Genomic DNA, 18,731 nt, shown 5'->3' on the forward strand with positions numbered 1-18,731 from the left:
CATTTTCAGATAATATGTGTGTTCTGAAGAAACTACAAGAGATATCTAAGCCATACTTTCTGTGCAAGAGGGGCTTGTACATCTGCACAACATGTCTTTTAAAGTTTGAACCTATCTTATTGCATTTTTGAGTTATAGCAGTTTTTAGGTTTTTATTGCTCCAAAAGCCTTTTCAGCCCATGAACAGTTGTTTGTGAGTTTCGAAAAAAGTGCAAGAGCTATTCGAACCCTTTTTGGTGGGCAAGTAGGACCTGTAAATCTACACAATATATAGTTTAAAGTTTGAGTCTATCATATTAGGTTTTGGATTTATAGCTGTTTTTGTGTCTATTGCTTCAAAAGCATTTTCAGATAATTTGTGTGTTCTGAAGAAACTACAAGAGATATCTAAGCCATACTTTCTGTGCAAGAGGGGCTTTCACATCTGCACAACATGTCTTTTAAAGTTTGAACCTATCTTATTGCATTTTTGAGTTATAGCAGTTTTTAGGTTTTTATTGCTCCAAAAGCCTTTTCAGCCCATGAACAGTTGTTTGTGAGTTTCGAAAAAAGTGCAAGAGCTATTCGAACCCTTTTTGGTGGGCAAGTAGGACCTGTAAATCTACACAATATATAGTTTAAAGTTTGAGTCTATCATATTAGGTTTTGGATTTATAGCTGTTTTTGTGTCTATTGCTTCAAAAGCATTTTCAGATAATTTGTGTGTTCTGAAGAAACTACAAGAGATATCTAAGCCATACTTTCTCTGCAAGAGGGGCTTGTACATCTGCACAACATGTCTTTTAAAGTTTGAACCTATCTTATTGCATTTTTGAGTTATAGCAGTTTTTAGGTTTTTATTGCTCCAAAAGCCTTTTCAGCCCATGAACAGTTGTTTGTGAGTTTCGAAAAAAGTGCAAGAGCTATTCAAACCCTTTTTGCTGGGCAAGTAGGACATGTAAATCTACACAATATATAGTTTAAATTTTGAGTCTATCATATTAGGTTTTGGATTTATAGCTGTTTTTGTGTCTATTGCTTCAAAAGCATTTTCAGATAATTTGTGTGTTCTGAAGAAACTACAAGAGATATCTAAGCCATACTTTCTGTGCAAGAGGGGCTTGTACATCTGCACAACATGTCTTTTAAAGTTTGAACCTATCTTATTGCATTTTTGAGTTATAGCAGTTTTTAGGTTTTTATTGCTCCAAAAGCCTTTTCAGCCCATGAACAGTTGTTTGTGAGTTTCGAAAAAAGTGCAAGATCTATTCGAACCCTTTTTGCTGGGCAAGTAGGACTTGTAAATCTACACAATATATAGTTTAAATTTTGAGTCTATCATATTAGGTTTTGGATTTATAGCTGTTTTTGTGTCTATTGCTTCAAAAGCATTTTCAGATAATTTGTGTGTTCTGAAGAAACTACAAGAGATATCTAAGCCATACTTTCTGTGCAAGAGGGGCTTGTACATCTGCACAACATGTCTTTTAAAGTTTGAACCTATCTTATTGCATTTTTGAGTTATAGCAGTTTTTACGTTTTTATTGCTCCAAAAGCCTTTTCAGCCCATGAACAGTTGTTTGTGAGTTTCGAAAAAAGTGCAAGAGCTATTCGAACCCTTTTTGCTGGGCAAGTAGGACATGTAAATCTACACAATATATAGTTTAAATTTTGAGTCTATCATATTAGGTTTTGGATTTATAGCTGTTTTTGTGTCTATTGCTTCAAAAGCATTTTCAGATAATTTGTGTGTTCTGAAGAAACTACAAGAGATATCCAAGCCATACTTTCTGTGCATGAGGGGCTTGTACATCTGCACCACATGTCTTTTAAAGTTTGAACCTATCTTATTGCATTTTTGAGTTATAGCAGTTTTTACGTTTTTATTGCTCCAAAAGCCTTTTCAGCCCATGAACAGTTGTTTGTGAGTTTCGAAAAAAGTGCAAGAGCTATTCGCACCCTTTTTGCTGGGCAAGTAGGACCTGTAAATCTACACAATATATAGTTTAAATTTTGAGTCTATCATATTAGGTTTTGGATTTATAGCTGTTTTTGTGTCTATTGCTTCAAAAGCATTTTCAGATAATTTGTGTGTTCTGAAGAAACTACAAGAGATATCTAAGCCATACTTTCTGTGCAAGAGGGGCTTGTACATCTGCACAACATGTCTTTTAAAGTTTGAACCTATCTTATTGCATTTTTGAGTTATAGCAGTTTTTAGGTTTTTGTTGCTCCAAAAGCCTTTTCAGCCCATGAACAGTTGTTTGTGAGTTTCAAAAAAAGTGCAAGAGCTATTCAAACCCTTTTTGCTGGGCAAGTAGGACCTGTAAATCTACACAATATATAGTTATAATTTTGAGTCTATCATATTAGGTTTATGATTTATAGCTTTTTTTGTGTCTATTGCTTCAAAAGCATTTTCAGATAATATGTGTGTTCTGAAGAAACTACAAGAGATATCTAAGCCATACTTTCTGTGCAAGAGGGGCTTGTACATCTGCACAACATGTCTTTTAAAGTTTGAACCTATCTTATTGCATTTTTTGAGTTATAGCAGTTTTTAGGTTTTTATTGCTCCAAAAGCCTTTTCAGCCCATGAACAGTTGTTTGTGAGTTTCGAAAAAAGTGCAAGAGCTATTCGAACCCTTTTTGGTGGGCAAGTAGGACCTGTAAATCTACACAATATATAGTTTAAAGTTTGAGTCTATCATATTAGGTTTTGGATTTATAGCTGTTTTTGTGTCTATTGCTTCAAAAGCATTTTCAGATAATTTGTGTGTTCTGAAGAAACTACAAGAGATATCTAAGCCATACTTTCTGTGCAAGAGGGGCTTGTACATCTGCACAACATGTCTTTTAAAGTTTGAACCTATCTTATTGCATTTTTGAGTTATAGCAGTTTTTAGGTTTTTATTGCTCCAAAAGCCTTTTCAGCCCATGAACAGTTGTTTGTGAGTTTCGAAAAAAGTGCAAGAGCTATTCGAACCCTTTTTGGTGGGCAAGTAGGACCTGTAAATCTACACAATATATAGTTTAAAGTTTGAGTCTATCATATTAGGTTTTGGATTTATAGCTGTTTTTGTGTCTATTGCTTCAAAAGCATTTTCAGATAATTTGTGTGTTCTGAAGAAACTACAAGAGATATCTAAGCCATACTTTCTGTGCAAGAGGGGCTTGTACATCTGCACAACATGTCTTTTAAAGTTTGAACCTATCTTATTGCATTTTTGAGTTATAGCAGTTTTTAGGTTTTTATTGCTCCAAAAGCCTTTTCAGCCCATGAACAGTTGTTTGTGAGTTTCGAAAAAAGTGCAAGAGCTATTCAAACCCTTTTTGCTGGGCAAGTAGGACATGTAAATCTACACAATATATAGTTTAAATTTTGAGTCTATCATATTAGGTTTTGGATTTATAGCTGTTTTTGTGTCTATTGCTTCAAAAGCATTTTCAGATAATTTGTGTGTTCTGAAGAAACTACAAGAGATATCTAAGCCATACTTTCTGTGCAAGAGGGGCTTGTACATCTGCACAACATGTCTTTTAAAGTTTGAACCTATCTTATTGCATTTTTGAGTTATAGCAGTTTTTAGGTTTTTGTTGCTCCAAAAGCCTTTTCAGCCCATGAACAGTTGTTTGTGAGTTTCAAAAAAAGTGCAAGAGCTATTCAAACCCTTTTTGCTGGGCAAGTAGGACCTGTAAATCTACACAATATATAGTTTAAATTTTGAGTCTATCATATTAGGTTTTGGATTTATAGCTGCTTTTGTGTCTATTGCTTCAAAAGCATTTTCAGATAATATGTGTGTTCTGAAGAAACTACAAGAGATATCTAAGCCATACTTTCTGTGCAAGAGGGGCTTGTACATCTGCACAACATGTCTTTTAAAGTTTGAACCTATCTTATTGCATTTTTGAGTTATAGCAGTTTTTAGGTTTTTATTGCTCCAAAAGCCTTTTCAGCCCATGAACAGTTGTTTGTGAGTTTCGAAAAAAGTGCAAGAGCTATTCGAACCCTTTTTGGTGGGCAAGTAGGACCTGTAAATCTACACAATATATAGTTTAAAGTTTGAGTCTATCATATTAGGTTTTGGATTTATAGCTGTTTTTGTGTCTATTGCTTCAAAAGCATTTTCAGATAATTTGTGTGTTCTGAAGAAACTACAAGAGATATCTAAGCCATACTTTCTGTGCAAGAGGGGCTTTCACATCTGCACAACATGTCTTTTAAAGTTTGAACCTATCTTATTGCATTTTTGAGTTATAGCAGTTTTTAGGTTTTTATTGCTCCAAAAGCCTTTTCAGCCCATGAACAGTTGTTTGTGAGTTTCGAAAAAAGTGCAAGAGCTATTCGAACCCTTTTTGGTGGGCAAGTAGGACCTGTAAATCTACACAATATATAGTTTAAAGTTTGAGTCTATCATATTAGGTTTTGGATTTATAGCTGTTTTTGTGTCTATTGCTTCAAAAGCATTTTCAGATAATTTGTGTGTTCTGAAGAAACTACAAGAGATATCTAAGCCATACTTTCTCTGCAAGAGGGGCTTGTACATCTGCACAACATGTCTTTTAAAGTTTGAACCTATCTTATTGCATTTTTGAGTTATAGCAGTTTTTAGGTTTTTATTGCTCCAAAAGCCTTTTCAGCCCATGAACAGTTGTTTGTGAGTTTCGAAAAAAGTGCAAGAGCTATTCAAACCCTTTTTGCTGGGCAAGTAGGACATGTAAATCTACACAATATATAGTTTAAATTTTGAGTCTATCATATTAGGTTTTGGATTTATAGCTGTTTTTGTGTCTATTGCTTCAAAAGCATTTTCAGATAATTTGTGTGTTCTGAAGAAACTACAAGAGATATCTAAGCCATACTTTCTGTGCAAGAGGGGCTTGTACATCTGCACAACATGTCTTTTAAAGTTTGAACCTATCTTATTGCATTTTTGAGTTATAGCAGTTTTTAGGTTTTTATTGCTCCAAAAGCCTTTTCAGCCCATGAACAGTTGTTTGTGAGTTTCGAAAAAAGTGCAAGATCTATTCGAACCCTTTTTGCTGGGCAAGTAGGACTTGTAAATCTACACAATATATAGTTTAAATTTTGAGTCTATCATATTAGGTTTTGGATTTATAGCTGTTTTTGTGTCTATTGCTTCAAAAGCATTTTCAGATAATTTGTGTGTTCTGAAGAAACTACAAGAGATATCTAAGCCATACTTTCTGTGCAAGAGGGGCTTGTACATCTGCACAACATGTCTTTTAAAGTTTGAACCTATCTTATTGCATTTTTGAGTTATAGCAGTTTTTACGTTTTTATTGCTCCAAAAGCCTTTTCAGCCCATGAACAGTTGTTTGTGAGTTTCGAAAAAAGTGCAAGAGCTATTCGAACCCTTTTTGCTGGGCAAGTAGGACATGTAAATCTACACAATATATAGTTTAAATTTTGAGTCTATCATATTAGGTTTTGGATTTATAGCTGTTTTTGTGTCTATTGCTTCAAAAGCATTTTCAGATAATTTGTGTGTTCTGAAGAAACTACAAGAGATATCCAAGCCATACTTTCTGTGCATGAGGGGCTTGTACATCTGCACCACATGTCTTTTAAAGTTTGAACCTATCTTATTGCATTTTTGAGTTATAGCAGTTTTTACGTTTTTATTGCTCCAAAAGCCTTTTCAGCCCATGAACAGTTGTTTGTGAGTTTCGAAAAAAGTGCAAGAGCTATTCGCACCCTTTTTGCTGGGCAAGTAGGACCTGTAAATCTACACAATATATAGTTTAAATTTTGAGTCTATCATATTAGGTTTTGGATTTATAGCTGTTTTTGTGTCTATTGCTTCAAAAGCATTTTCAGATAATTTGTGTGTTCTGAAGAAACTACAAGAGATATCTAAGCCATACTTTCTGTGCAAGAGGGGCTTGTACATCTGCACAACATGTCTTTTAAAGTTTGAACCTATCTTATTGCATTTTTGAGTTATAGCAGTTTTTAGGTTTTTGTTGCTCCAAAAGCCTTTTCAGCCCATGAACAGTTGTTTGTGAGTTTCAAAAAAAGTGCAAGAGCTATTCAAACCCTTTTTGCTGGGCAAGTAGGACCTGTAAATCTACACAATATATAGTTATAATTTTGAGTCTATCATATTAGGTTTATGATTTATAGCTTTTTTTGTGTCTATTGCTTCAAAAGCATTTTCAGATAATATGTGTGTTCTGAAGAAACTACAAGAGATATCTAAGCCATACTTTCTGTGCAAGAGGGGCTTGTACATCTGCACAACATGTCTTTTAAAGTTTGAACCTATCTTATTGCATTTTTTGAGTTATAGCAGTTTTTAGGTTTTTATTGCTCCAAAAGCCTTTTCAGCCCATGAACAGTTGTTTGTGAGTTTCGAAAAAAGTGCAAGAGCTATTCGAACCCTTTTTGGTGGGCAAGTAGGACCTGTAAATCTACACAATATATAGTTTAAAGTTTGAGTCTATCATATTAGGTTTTGGATTTATAGCTGTTTTTGTGTCTATTGCTTCAAAAGCATTTTCAGATAATTTGTGTGTTCTGAAGAAACTACAAGAGATATCTAAGCCATACTTTCTGTGCAAGAGGGGCTTGTACATCTGCACAACATGTCTTTTAAAGTTTGAACCTATCTTATTGCATTTTTGAGTTATAGCAGTTTTTAGGTTTTTATTGCTCCAAAAGCCTTTTCAGCCCATGAACAGTTGTTTGTGAGTTTCGAAAAAAGTGCAAGAGCTATTCGAACCCTTTTTGGTGGGCAAGTAGGACCTGTAAATCTACACAATATATAGTTTAAAGTTTGAGTCTATCATATTAGGTTTTGGATTTATAGCTGTTTTTGTGTCTATTGCTTCAAAAGCATTTTCAGATAATTTGTGTGTTCTGAAGAAACTACAAGAGATATCTAAGCCATACTTTCTGTGCAAGAGGGGCTTGTACATCTGCACAACATGTCTTTTAAAGTTTGAACCTATCTTATTGCATTTTTGAGTTATAGCAGTTTTTAGGTTTTTATTGCTCCAAAAGCCTTTTCAGCCCATGAACAGTTGTTTGTAAGTTTCGAAAAAAGTGCAAGAGCTATTCAAACCCTTTTTGCTGGGCAAGTAGGACATGTAAATCTACACAATATATAGTTTAAATTTTGAGTCTATCATATTAGGTTTTGGATTTATAGCTGTTTTTGTGTCTATTGCTTCAAAAGCATTTTCAGATAATTTGTGTGTTCTGAAGAAACTACAAGAGATATCTAAGCCATACTTTCTGTGCAAGAGGGGCTTGTACATCTGCACAACATGTCTTTTAAAGTTTGAACCTATCTTATTGCATTTTTGAGTTATAGCAGTTTTTACGTTTTTATTGCTCCAAAAGCCTTTTCAGCCCATGAACAGTTGTTTGTGAGTTTCGAAAAAAGTGCAAGAGCTATTCGAACCCTTTTTGGTCGGCAAGTAGGACCTGTAAATCTACACAATATATAGTTTAAATTTTGAGTCTATCATATTAGGTTTTGGATTTATAGCTGTTTTTGTGTCTATTGCTTCAAAAGCATTTTCAGATAATTTGTGTGTTCTGAAGAAACTACAAGAGATATCTAAGCCATACTTTCTGTGCAAGAGGGGCTTGTACATCTGCACAACATGTCTTTTAAAGTTTGAACCTATCTTATTGCATTTTTGAGTTATAGCAGTTTTTACCTTTTTTATTGCTCCAAAAGCCTTTTCAGCCCATGAACAGTTGTTTGTGAGTTTCGAAAAAAGTGCAAGAGCTATTCAAACCCTTTTTGCTGGGCAAGTAGGACATGTAAATCTACACAATATATAGTTTAAATTTTGAGTCTATCATATTAGGTTTTGGATTTATAGCTGTTTTTGTGTCTATTGCTTCAAAAGCATTTTCAGATAATTTGTGTGTTCTGAAGAAACTACAAGAGATATCTAAGCCATACTTTCTGTGCAAGAGGGGCTTGTACATCTGCACAACATGTCTTTTAAAGTTTGAACCTATCTTATTGCATTTTTGAGTTATAGCAGTTTTTAGGTTTTTATTGCTCCAAAAGCCTTTTCAGCCCATGAACAGTTGTTTGTGAGTTTCGAAAAAAGTGCAAGATCTATTCGAACCCTTTTTGCTGGGCAAGTAGGACTTGTAAATCTACACAATATATAGTTTAAATTTTGAGTCTATCATATTAGGTTTTGGATTTATAGCTGTTTTTGTGTCTATTGCTTCAAAAGCATTTTCAGATAATTTGTGTGTTCTGAAGAAACTACAAGAGATATCTAAGCCATACTTTCTGTGCAAGAGGGGCTTGTACATCTGCACAACATGTCTTTTAAAGTTTGAACCTATCTTATTGCATTTTTGAGTTATAGCAGTTTTTAGGTTTTTATTGCTCCAAAAGCCTTTTCAGCCCATGAACAGTTGTTTGTGAGTTTCGAAAAAAGTGCAAGATCTATTCGAACCCTTTTTGCTGGGCAAGTAGGACTTGTAAATCTACACAATATATAGTTTAAATTTTGAGTCTATCATATTAGGTTTTGGATTTATAGCTGTTTTTGTGTCTATTGCTTCAAAAGCATTTTCAGATAATTTGTGTGTTCTGAAGAAACTACAAGAGATATCTAAGCCATACTTTCTGTGCAAGAGGGGCTTGTACATCTGTACAACATGTCTTTTAAAGTTTGAACCTATCTTATTGCATTTTTGAGTTATAGCAGTTTTTAGGTTTTTATTGCTCCAAAAGCCTTTTCAGCCCATGAACAGTTGTTTGTGAGTTTCGAAAAAAGTGCAAGAGCTATTCGAACCCTTTTTGCTGGGCAAGTAGGACCTGTAAATCTACACAATATATAGTTTAAATTTTGAGTCTATCATATTAGGTTTTGGATTTATAGCTGTTTTTGTGTCTATTGCTTCAAAAGCATTTTCAGATAATTTGTGTGTTCTGAAGAAACTACAAGAGATATCTAAGCCATACTTTCTGTGCAAGAGGGGCTTGTACATCTGCACAACATGTCTTTTAAAGTTTGAACCTATCTTATTGCATTTTTGAGTTATAGCAGTTTTTAGGTTTTTGTTACTCCAAAAGCCTCTTCAGCCCATGAACAGTTGTTTGTGAGTTTCAAAAAAAGTGCAAGAGCTATTCAAACCCTTTTTGCTGGGCAAGTAGGACCTGTAAATCTACACAATATATAGTTTAAATTTTGAGTCTATCATATTAGGTTTTGGATTTATAGCTGCTTTTGTGTCTATTGCTTCAAAAGCATTTTCAGATAATATGTGTGTTCTGAAGAAACTACAAGAGATATCTAAGCCATACTTTCTGTGCAAGAGGGGCTTGTACATCTGCACAACATGTCTTTTAAAGTTTGAACCTATCTTATTGCATTTTTGAGTTATAGCAGTTTTTAGGTTTTTATTGCTCCAAAAGCCTTTTCAGCCCATGAACAGTTGTTTGTGAGTTTCGAAAAAAGTGCAAGAGCTATTCGAACCCTTTTTGGTGGGCAAGTAGGACCTGTAAATCTACACAATATATAGTTTAAAGTTTGAGTCTATCATATTAGGTTTTGGATTTATAGCTGTTTTTGTGTCTATTGCTTCAAAAGCATTTTCAGATAATTTGTGTGTTCTGAAGAAACTACAAGAGATATCTAAGCCATACTTTCTGTGCAAGAGGGGCTTGTACATCTGCACAACATGTCTTTTAAAGTTTGAACCTATCTTATTGCATTTTTGAGTTATAGCAGTTTTTACGTTTTTATTGCTCCAAAAGCCTTTTCAGCCCATGAACAGTTGTTTGTGAGTTTCGAAAAAAGTGCAAGAGCTATTCGAACCCTTTTTGCTGGGCAAGTAGGACTTGTTAAATCTACACAATATATAGTTTAAAGTTTGAGTCTATCATATTAGGTTTTGGATTTATAGCTGTTTTTGTGTCTATTGCTTCAAAAGCATTTTCAGATAATTTGTGTGTTCTGAAGAAACTACAAGAGATATCTAAGCCATACTTTCTGTGCAAGAGGGGCTTGTACATCTGTACAACATGTCTTTTAAAGTTTGAACCTATCTTATTGCATTTTTGAGTTATAGCAGTTTTTAGGTTTTTATTGCTCCAAAAGCCTTTTCAGCCCATGAACAGTTGTTTGTGAGTTTCGAAAAAAGTGCAAGAGCTATTCGAACCCTTTTTGCTGGGCAAGTAGGACCTGTAAATCTACACAATATATAGTTTAAATTTTGAGTCTATCATATTAGGTTTTGGATTTATAGCTGTTTTTGTGTCTATTGCTTCAAAAGCATTTTCAGATAATTTGTGTGTTCTGAAGAAACTACAAGAGATATCTAAGCCATACTTTCTGTGCAAGAGGGGCTTGTACATCTGCACAACATGTCTTTTAAAGTTTGAACCTATCTTATTGCATTTTTGAGTTATAGCAGTTTTTAGGTTTTTGTTGCTCCAAAAGCCTTTTCAGCCCATGAACAGTTGTTTGTGAGTTTCAAAAAAAGTGCAAGAGCTATTCAAACCCTTTTTGCTGGGCAAGTAGGACCTGTAAATCTACACAATATATAGTTTAAATTTTGAGTCTATCATATTAGGTTTTGGATTTATAGCTGCTTTTGTGTCTATTGCTTCAAAAGCATTTTCAGATAATATGTGTGTTCTGAAGAAACTACAAGAGATATCTAAGCCATGCTTTCTGTGCAAGAGGGGCTTGTACATCTGCACAACATGTCTTTTAAAGTTTGAACCTATCTTATTGCATTTTTGAGTTATAGCAGTTTTTAGGTTTTTATTGCTCCAAAAGCCTTTTCAGCCCATGAACAGTTGTTTGTGAGTTTCGAAAAAAGTGCAAGAGCTATTCGAACCCTTTTTGGTGGGCAAGTAGGACCTGTAAATCTACACAATATATAGTTTAAAGTTTGAGTCTATCATATTAGGTTTTGGATTTATAGCTGTTTTTGTGTCTATTGCTTCAAAAGCATTTTCAGATAATTTGTGTGTTCTGAAGAAACTACAAGAGATATCTAAGCCATACTTTCTGTGCAAGAGGGGCTTTCACATCTGCACAACATGTCTTTTAAAGTTTGAACCTATCTTATTGCATTTTTGAGTTATAGCAGTTTTTAGGTTTTTATTGCTCCAAAAGCCTTTTCAGCCCATGAACAGTTGTTTGTGAGTTTCGAAAAAAGTGCAAGAGCTATTCGAACCCTTTTTGGTGGGCAAGTAGGACCTGTAAATCTACACAATATATAGTTTAAAGTTTGAGTCTATCATATTAGGTTTTGGATTTATAGCTGTTTTTGTGTCTATTGCTTCAAAAGCATTTTCAGATAATTTGTGTGTTCTGAAGAAACTACAAGAGATATCTAAGCCATACTTTCTCTGCAAGAGGGGCTTGTACATCTGCACAACATGTCTTTTAAAGTTTGAACCTATCTTATTGCATTTTTGAGTTATAGCAGTTTTTAGGTTTTTATTGCTCCAAAAGCCTTTTCAGCCCATGAACAGTTGTTTGTGAGTTTCGAAAAAAGTGCAAGAGCTATTCAAACCCTTTTTGCTGGGCAAGTAGGACATGTAAATCTACACAATATATAGTTTAAATTTTGAGTCTATCATATTAGGTTTTGGATTTATAGCTGTTTTTGTGTCTATTGCTTCAAAAGCATTTTCAGATAATTTGTGTGTTCTGAAGAAACTACAAGAGATATCTAAGCCATACTTTCTGTGCAAGAGGGGCTTGTACATCTGCACAACATGTCTTTTAAAGTTTGAACCTATCTTATTGCATTTTTGAGTTATAGCAGTTTTTAGGTTTTTATTGCTCCAAAAGCCTTTTCAGCCCATGAACAGTTGTTTGTGAGTTTCGAAAAAAGTGCAAGATCTATTCGAACCCTTTTTGCTGGGCAAGTAGGACTTGTAAATCTACACAATATATAGTTTAAATTTTGAGTCTATCATATTAGGTTTTGGATTTATAGCTGTTTTTGTGTCTATTGCTTCAAAAGCATTTTCAGATAATTTGTGTGTTCTGAAGAAACTACAAGAGATATCTAAGCCATACTTTCTGTGCAAGAGGGGCTTGTACATCTGCACAACATGTCTTTTAAAGTTTGAACCTATCTTATTGCATTTTTGAGTTATAGCAGTTTTTACGTTTTTATTGCTCCAAAAGCCTTTTCAGCCCATGAACAGTTGTTTGTGAGTTTCGAAAAAAGTGCAAGAGCTATTCGAACCCTTTTTGCTGGGCAAGTAGGACATGTAAATCTACACAATATATAGTTTAAATTTTGAGTCTATCATATTAGGTTTTGGATTTATAGCTGTTTTTGTGTCTATTGCTTCAAAAGCATTTTCAGATAATTTGTGTGTTCTGAAGAAACTACAAGAGATATCCAAGCCATACTTTCTGTGCATGAGGGGCTTGTACATCTGCACCACATGTCTTTTAAAGTTTGAACCTATCTTATTGCATTTTTGAGTTATAGCAGTTTTTACGTTTTTATTGCTCCAAAAGCCTTTTCAGCCCATGAACAGTTGTTTGTGAGTTTCGAAAAAAGTGCAAGAGCTATTCGCACCCTTTTTGCTGGGCAAGTAGGACCTGTAAATCTACACAATATATAGTTTAAATTTTGAGTCTATCATATTAGGTTTTGGATTTATAGCTGTTTTTGTGTCTATTGCTTCAAAAGCATTTTCAGATAATTTGTGTGTTCTGAAGAAACTACAAGAGATATCTAAGCCATACTTTCTGTGCAAGAGGGGCTTGTACATCTGCACAACATGTCTTTTAAAGTTTGAACCTATCTTATTGCATTTTTGAGTTATAGCAGTTTTTAGGTTTTTGTTGCTCCAAAAGCCTTTTCAGCCCATGAACAGTTGTTTGTGAGTTTCAAAAAAAGTGCAAGAGCTATTCAAACCCTTTTTGCTGGGCAAGTAGGACCTGTAAATCTACACAATATATAGTTATAATTTTGAGTCTATCATATTAGGTTTATGATTTATAGCTTTTTTTGTGTCTATTGCTTCAAAAGCATTTTCAGATAATATGTGTGTTCTGAAGAAACTACAAGAGATATCTAAGCCATACTTTCTGTGCAAGAGGGGCTTGTACATCTGCACAACATGTCTTTTAAAGTTTGAACCTATCTTATTGCATTTTTTGAGTTATAGCAGTTTTTAGGTTTTTATTGCTCCAAAAGCCTTTTCAGCCCATGAACAGTTGTTTGTGAGTTTCGAAAAAAGTGCAAGAGCTATTCGAACCCTTTTTGGTGGGCAAGTAGGACCTGTAAATCTACACAATATATAGTTTAAAGTTTGAGTCTATCATATTAGGTTTTGGATTTATAGCTGTTTTTGTGTCTATTGCTTCAAAAGCATTTTCAGATAATTTGTGTGTTCTGAAGAAACTACAAGAGATATCTAAGCCATACTTTCTGTGCAAGAGGGGCTTGTACATCTGCACAACATGTCTTTTAAAGTTTGAACCTATCTTATTGCATTTTTGAGTTATAGCAGTTTTTAGGTTTTTATTGCTCCAAAAGCCTTTTCAGCCCATGAACAGTTGTTTGTGAGTTTCGAAAAAAGTGCAAGAGCTATTCGAACCCTTTTTGGTGGGCAAGTAGGACCTGTAAATCTACACAATATATAGTTTAAAGTTTGAGTCTATCATATTAGGTTTTGGATTTATAGCTGTTTTTGTGTCTATTGCTTCAAAAGCATTTTCAGATAATTTGTGTGTTCTGAAGAAACTACAAGAGATATCTAAGCCATACTTTCTGTGCAAGAGGGGCTTGTACATCTGCACAACATGTCTTTTAAAGTTTGAACCTATCTTATTGCATTTTTGAGTTATAGCAGTTTTTAGGTTTTTATTGCTCCAAAAGCCTTTTCAGCCCATGAACAGTTGTTTGTGAGTTTCGAAAAAAGTGCAAGAGCTATTCAAACCCTTTTTGCTGGGCAAGTAGGACATGTAAATCTACACAATATATAGTTTAAATTTTGAGTCTATCATATTAGGTTTTGGATTTATAGCTGTTTTTGTGTCTATTGCTTCAAAAGCATTTTCAGATAATTTGTGTGTTCTGAAGAAACTACAAGAGATATCTAAGCCATACTTTCTGTGCAAGAGGGGCTTGTACATCTGCACAACATGTCTTTTAAAGTTTGAACCTATCTTATTGCATTTTTGAGTTATAGCAGTTTTTACGTTTTTATTGCTCCAAAAGCCTTTTCAGCCCATGAACAGTTGTTTGTGAGTTTCGAAAAAAGTGCAAGAGCTATTCGAACCCTTTTTGGTCGGCAAGTAGGACCTGTAAATCTACACAATATATAGTTTAAATTTTGAGTCTATCATATTAGGTTTTGGATTTATAGCTGTTTTTGTGTCTATTGCTTCAAAAGCATTTTCAGATAATTTGTGTGTTCTGAAGAAACTACAAGAGATATCTAAGCCATACTTTCTGTGCAAGAGGGGCTTGTACATCTGCACAACATGTCTTTTAAAGTTTGAACCTATCTTATTGCATTTTTGAGTTATAGCAGTTTTTACCTTTTTTATTGCTCCAAAAGCCTTTTCAGCCCATGAACAGTTGTTTGTGAGTTTCGAAAAAAGTGCAAGAGCTATTCAAACCCTTTTTGCTGGGCAAGTAGGACATGTAAATCTACACAATATATAGTTTAAATTTTGAGTCTATCATATTAGGTTTTGGATTTATAGCTGTTTTTGTGTCTATTGCTTCAAAAGCATTTTCAGATAATTTGTGTGTTCTGAAGAAACTACAAGAGATATCTAAGCCATACTTTCTGTGCAAGAGGGGCTTGTACATCTGCACAACATGTCTTTTAAAGTTTGAACCTATCTTATTGCATTTTTGAGTTATAGCAGTTTTTAGGTTTTTATTGCTCCAAAAGCCTTTTCAGCCCATGAACAGTTGTTTGTGAGTTTCGAAAAAAGTGCAAGATCTATTCGAACCCTTTTTGCTGGGCAAGTAGGACTTGTAAATCTACACAATATATAGTTTAAATTTTGAGTCTATCATATTAGGTTTTGGATTTATAGCTGTTTTTGTGTCTATTGCTTCAAAAGCATTTTCAGATAATTTGTGTGTTCTGAAGAAACTACAAGAGATATCTAAGCCATACTTTCTGTGCAAGAGGGGCTTGTACATCTGCACAACATGTCTTTTAAAGTTTGAACCTATCTTATTGCATTTTTGAGTTATAGCAGTTTTTACGTTTTTATTGCTCCAAAAGCCTTTTCAGCCCATGAACAGTTGTTTGTGAGTTTTGAAAAAAGTGCAAGAGCTATTCAAACCCTTTTTGCTGGGCAAGTAGGACATGTAAATCTACACAATATATAGTTTAAATTTTGAGTCTATCATATTAGGTTTTGGATTTATAGCTGTTTTTGTGTCTATTGCTTCAAAAGCATTTTCAGATAATTTGTGTGTTCTGAAGAAACTACAAGAGATATCCAAGCCATACTTTCTGTGCATGAGGGGCTTGTACATCTGCACAACATGTCTTTTAAAGTTTGAACCTATCTTATTGCATTTTTGAGTTATTGCAGTTTTTAGGTTTGTATTGCTCCAAAAGCCTTTTCAGCCCATGAACAGTTGTTTGTGAGCTTCGAAAAAAGTGCAAGATCTATTCGAACCCTTTTTGCTGGGCAAGTAGGACTTGTAAATCTACACAATATATAGTTTAAAGTTTGAGTCTATCATATTAGGTTTTGGATTTATAGCTGTTTTTGTGTCTATTGCTTCAAAAGCATTTTCAGATAATTTGTGTGTTCTGAAGAAACTACAAGAGATATCTAATCCATACTTTCTGTGCAAGAGGGGCTTGTACATCTGCACAACATGTCTTTTAAAGTTTGAACCTATCTTATTGCATTTTTGAGTTATAGCAGTTTTTAGGTTTTTATTGCTCCAAAAGCCTTTTCAGCCCATGAACAGTTGTTTGTGAGTTTCGAAAAAAGTGCAAGAGCTATTCGAACCCTTTTTGCTGGGCAAGTAGGACCTGTAAATCTACACAATATATAGTTTAAATTTTGAGTCTATCATATTAGGTTTTGGATTTATAGCTGTTTTTGTGTCTATTGCTTCAAAAGCATTTTCAGATAATTTGTGTGTTCTGAAGAAACTACAAGAGATATCTAAGCCATACTTTCTGTGCAAGAGGGGCTTGTACATCTGCACAACATGTCTTTTAAAGTTTGAACCTATCTTATTGCATTTTTGAGTTATAGCAGTTTTTAGGTTTTTGTTGCTCCAAAAGCCTTTTCAGCCCATGAACAGTTGTTTGTGAGTTTCAAAAAAAGTGCAAGAGCTATTCAAACCCTTTTTGCTGGGCAAGTAGGACCTGTAAATCTACACAATATATAGTTTAAATTTTGAGTCTATCATATTAGGTTTTGGATTTATAGCTGCTTTTGTGTCTATTGCTTCAAAAGCATTTTCAGATAATATGTGTGTTCTGAAGAAACTACAAGAGATATCTAAGCCATACTTTCTGTGCAAGAGGGGCTTGTACATCTGCACAACATGTCTTTTAAAGTTTGAACCTATCTTATTGCATTTTTGAGTTATAGCAGTTTTTAGGTTTTTATTGCTCCAAAAGCCTTTTCAGCCCATGAACAGTTGTTTGTGAGTTTCGAAAAAAGTGCAAGAGCTATTCGAACCCTTTTTGGTGGGCAAGTAGGACCTGTAAATCTACACAATATATAGTTTAAAGTTTGAGTCTATCATATTAGGTTTTGGATTTATAGCTGTTTTTGTGTCTATTGCTTCAAAAGCATTTTCAGATAATTTGTGTGTTCTGAAGAAACTACAAGAGATATCTAAGCCATACTTTCTGTGCAAGAGGGGCTTTCACATCTGCACAACATGTCTTTTAAAGTTTGAACCTATCTTATTGCATTTTTGAGTTATAGCAGTTTTTAGGTTTTTATTGCTCCAAAAGCCTTTTCAGCCCATGAACAGTTGTTTGTGAGTTTTGAAAAAAGTGCAAGAGCTATTCGAACCCTTTTTGGTCGGCAAGTAGGACCTGTAAATCTACACAATATATAGTTTAAATTTTGAGTCTATCATATTAGGTTTTGGATTTATAGCTGTTTTTGTGTCTATTGCTTCAAAAGCATTTTCAGATAATTTGTGTGTTCTGAAGAAACTACAAGAGATATCTAAGCCATACTTTCTGTGCAAGAGGGGCTTGTACATCTGCACAACATGTCTTTTAAAGTTTGAACCTATCTTATTGCATTTTTGAGTTATAGCAGTTTTTACCTTTTTTATTGCTCCAAAAGCCTTTTCAGCCCATGAACAGTTGTTTGTGAGTTTCGAAAAAAGTGCAAGAGCTATTCAAACCCTTTTTGCTGGGCAAGTAGGACATGTAAATCTACACAATATATAGTTTAAATTTTGAGTCTATCATATTAGGTTTTGGATTTATAGCTGTTTTTGTGTCTATTGCTTCAAAAGCATTTTCAGATAATTTGTGTGTTCTGAAGAAACTACAAGAGATATCTAAGCCATACTTTCTGTGCAAGAGGGGCTTGTACATCTGCACAACATGTCTTTTAAAGTTTGAACCTATCTTATTGCATTTTTGAGTTATAGCAGTTTTTAGGTTTTTATTGCTCCAAAAGCCTTTTCAGCCCATGAACAGTTGTTTGTGAGTTTCGAAAAAAGTGCAAGATCTATTCGAACCCTTTTTGCTGGGCAAGTAGGACTTGTAAATCTACACAATATATAGTTTAAATTTTGAGTCTATCATATTAGGTTTTGGATTTATAGCTGTTTTTGTGTCTATTGCTTCAAAAGCATTTTCAGATAATTTGTGTGTTCTGAAGAAACTACAAGAGATATCTAAGCCATACTTTCTGTGCAAGAGGGGCTTGTACATCTGCACAACATGTCTTTTAAAGTTTGAACCTATCTTATTGCATTTTTGAGTTATAGCAGTTTTTACGTTTTTATTGCTCCAAAAGCCTTTTCAGCCCATGAACAGTTGTTTGTGAGTTTTGAAAAAAGTGCAAGAGCTATTCAAACCCTTTTTGCTGGGCAAGTAGGACATGTAAATCTACACAATATATAGTTTAAATTTTGAGTCTATCATATTAGGTTTTGGATTTATAGCTGTTTTTGTGTCTATTGCTTCAAAAGCATTTTCAGATAATTTGTGTGTTCTGAAGAAACTACAAGAGATATCCAAGCCATACTTTCTGTGCATGAGGGGCTTGTACATCTGCACAACATGTCTTTTAAAGTTTGAACCTATCTTATTGCATTTTTGAGTTATTGCAGTTTTTAGGTTTGTATTGCTCCAAAAGCCTTTTCAGCCCATGAACAGTTGTTTGTGAGCTTCGAAAAAAGTGCAAGATCTATTCGAACCCTTTTTGCTGGGCAAGTAGGACTTGTAAATCTACACAATATATAGTTTAAAGTTTGAGTCTATCATATTAGGTTTTGGATTTATAGCTGTTTTTGTGTCTATTGCTTCAAAAGCATTTTCAGATAATTTGTGTGTTCTGAAGAAACTACAAGAGATATCTAATCCATACTTTCTGTGCAAGAGGGGCTTGTACATCTGCACAACATGTCTTTTAAAGTTTGAACCTATCTTATTGCATTTTTGAGTTATAGCAGTTTTTAGGTTTTTATTGCTCCAAAAGCCTTTTCAGCCCATGAACAGTTGTTTGTGAGTTTCGAAAAAAGTGCAAGAGCTATTCGAACCCTTTTTGCTGGGCAAGTAGGACCTGTA

Source organism: Eucyclogobius newberryi, unplaced genomic scaffold (genome assembly GCF_026437365.1).
Source record: "Eucyclogobius newberryi isolate DKJ021-1_F unplaced genomic scaffold, fEucNew1.0.hap1 SCAF_1, whole genome shotgun sequence".
Taxonomy (NCBI): Eukaryota; Metazoa; Chordata; class Actinopteri; order Gobiiformes; family Gobiidae; genus Eucyclogobius; species Eucyclogobius newberryi.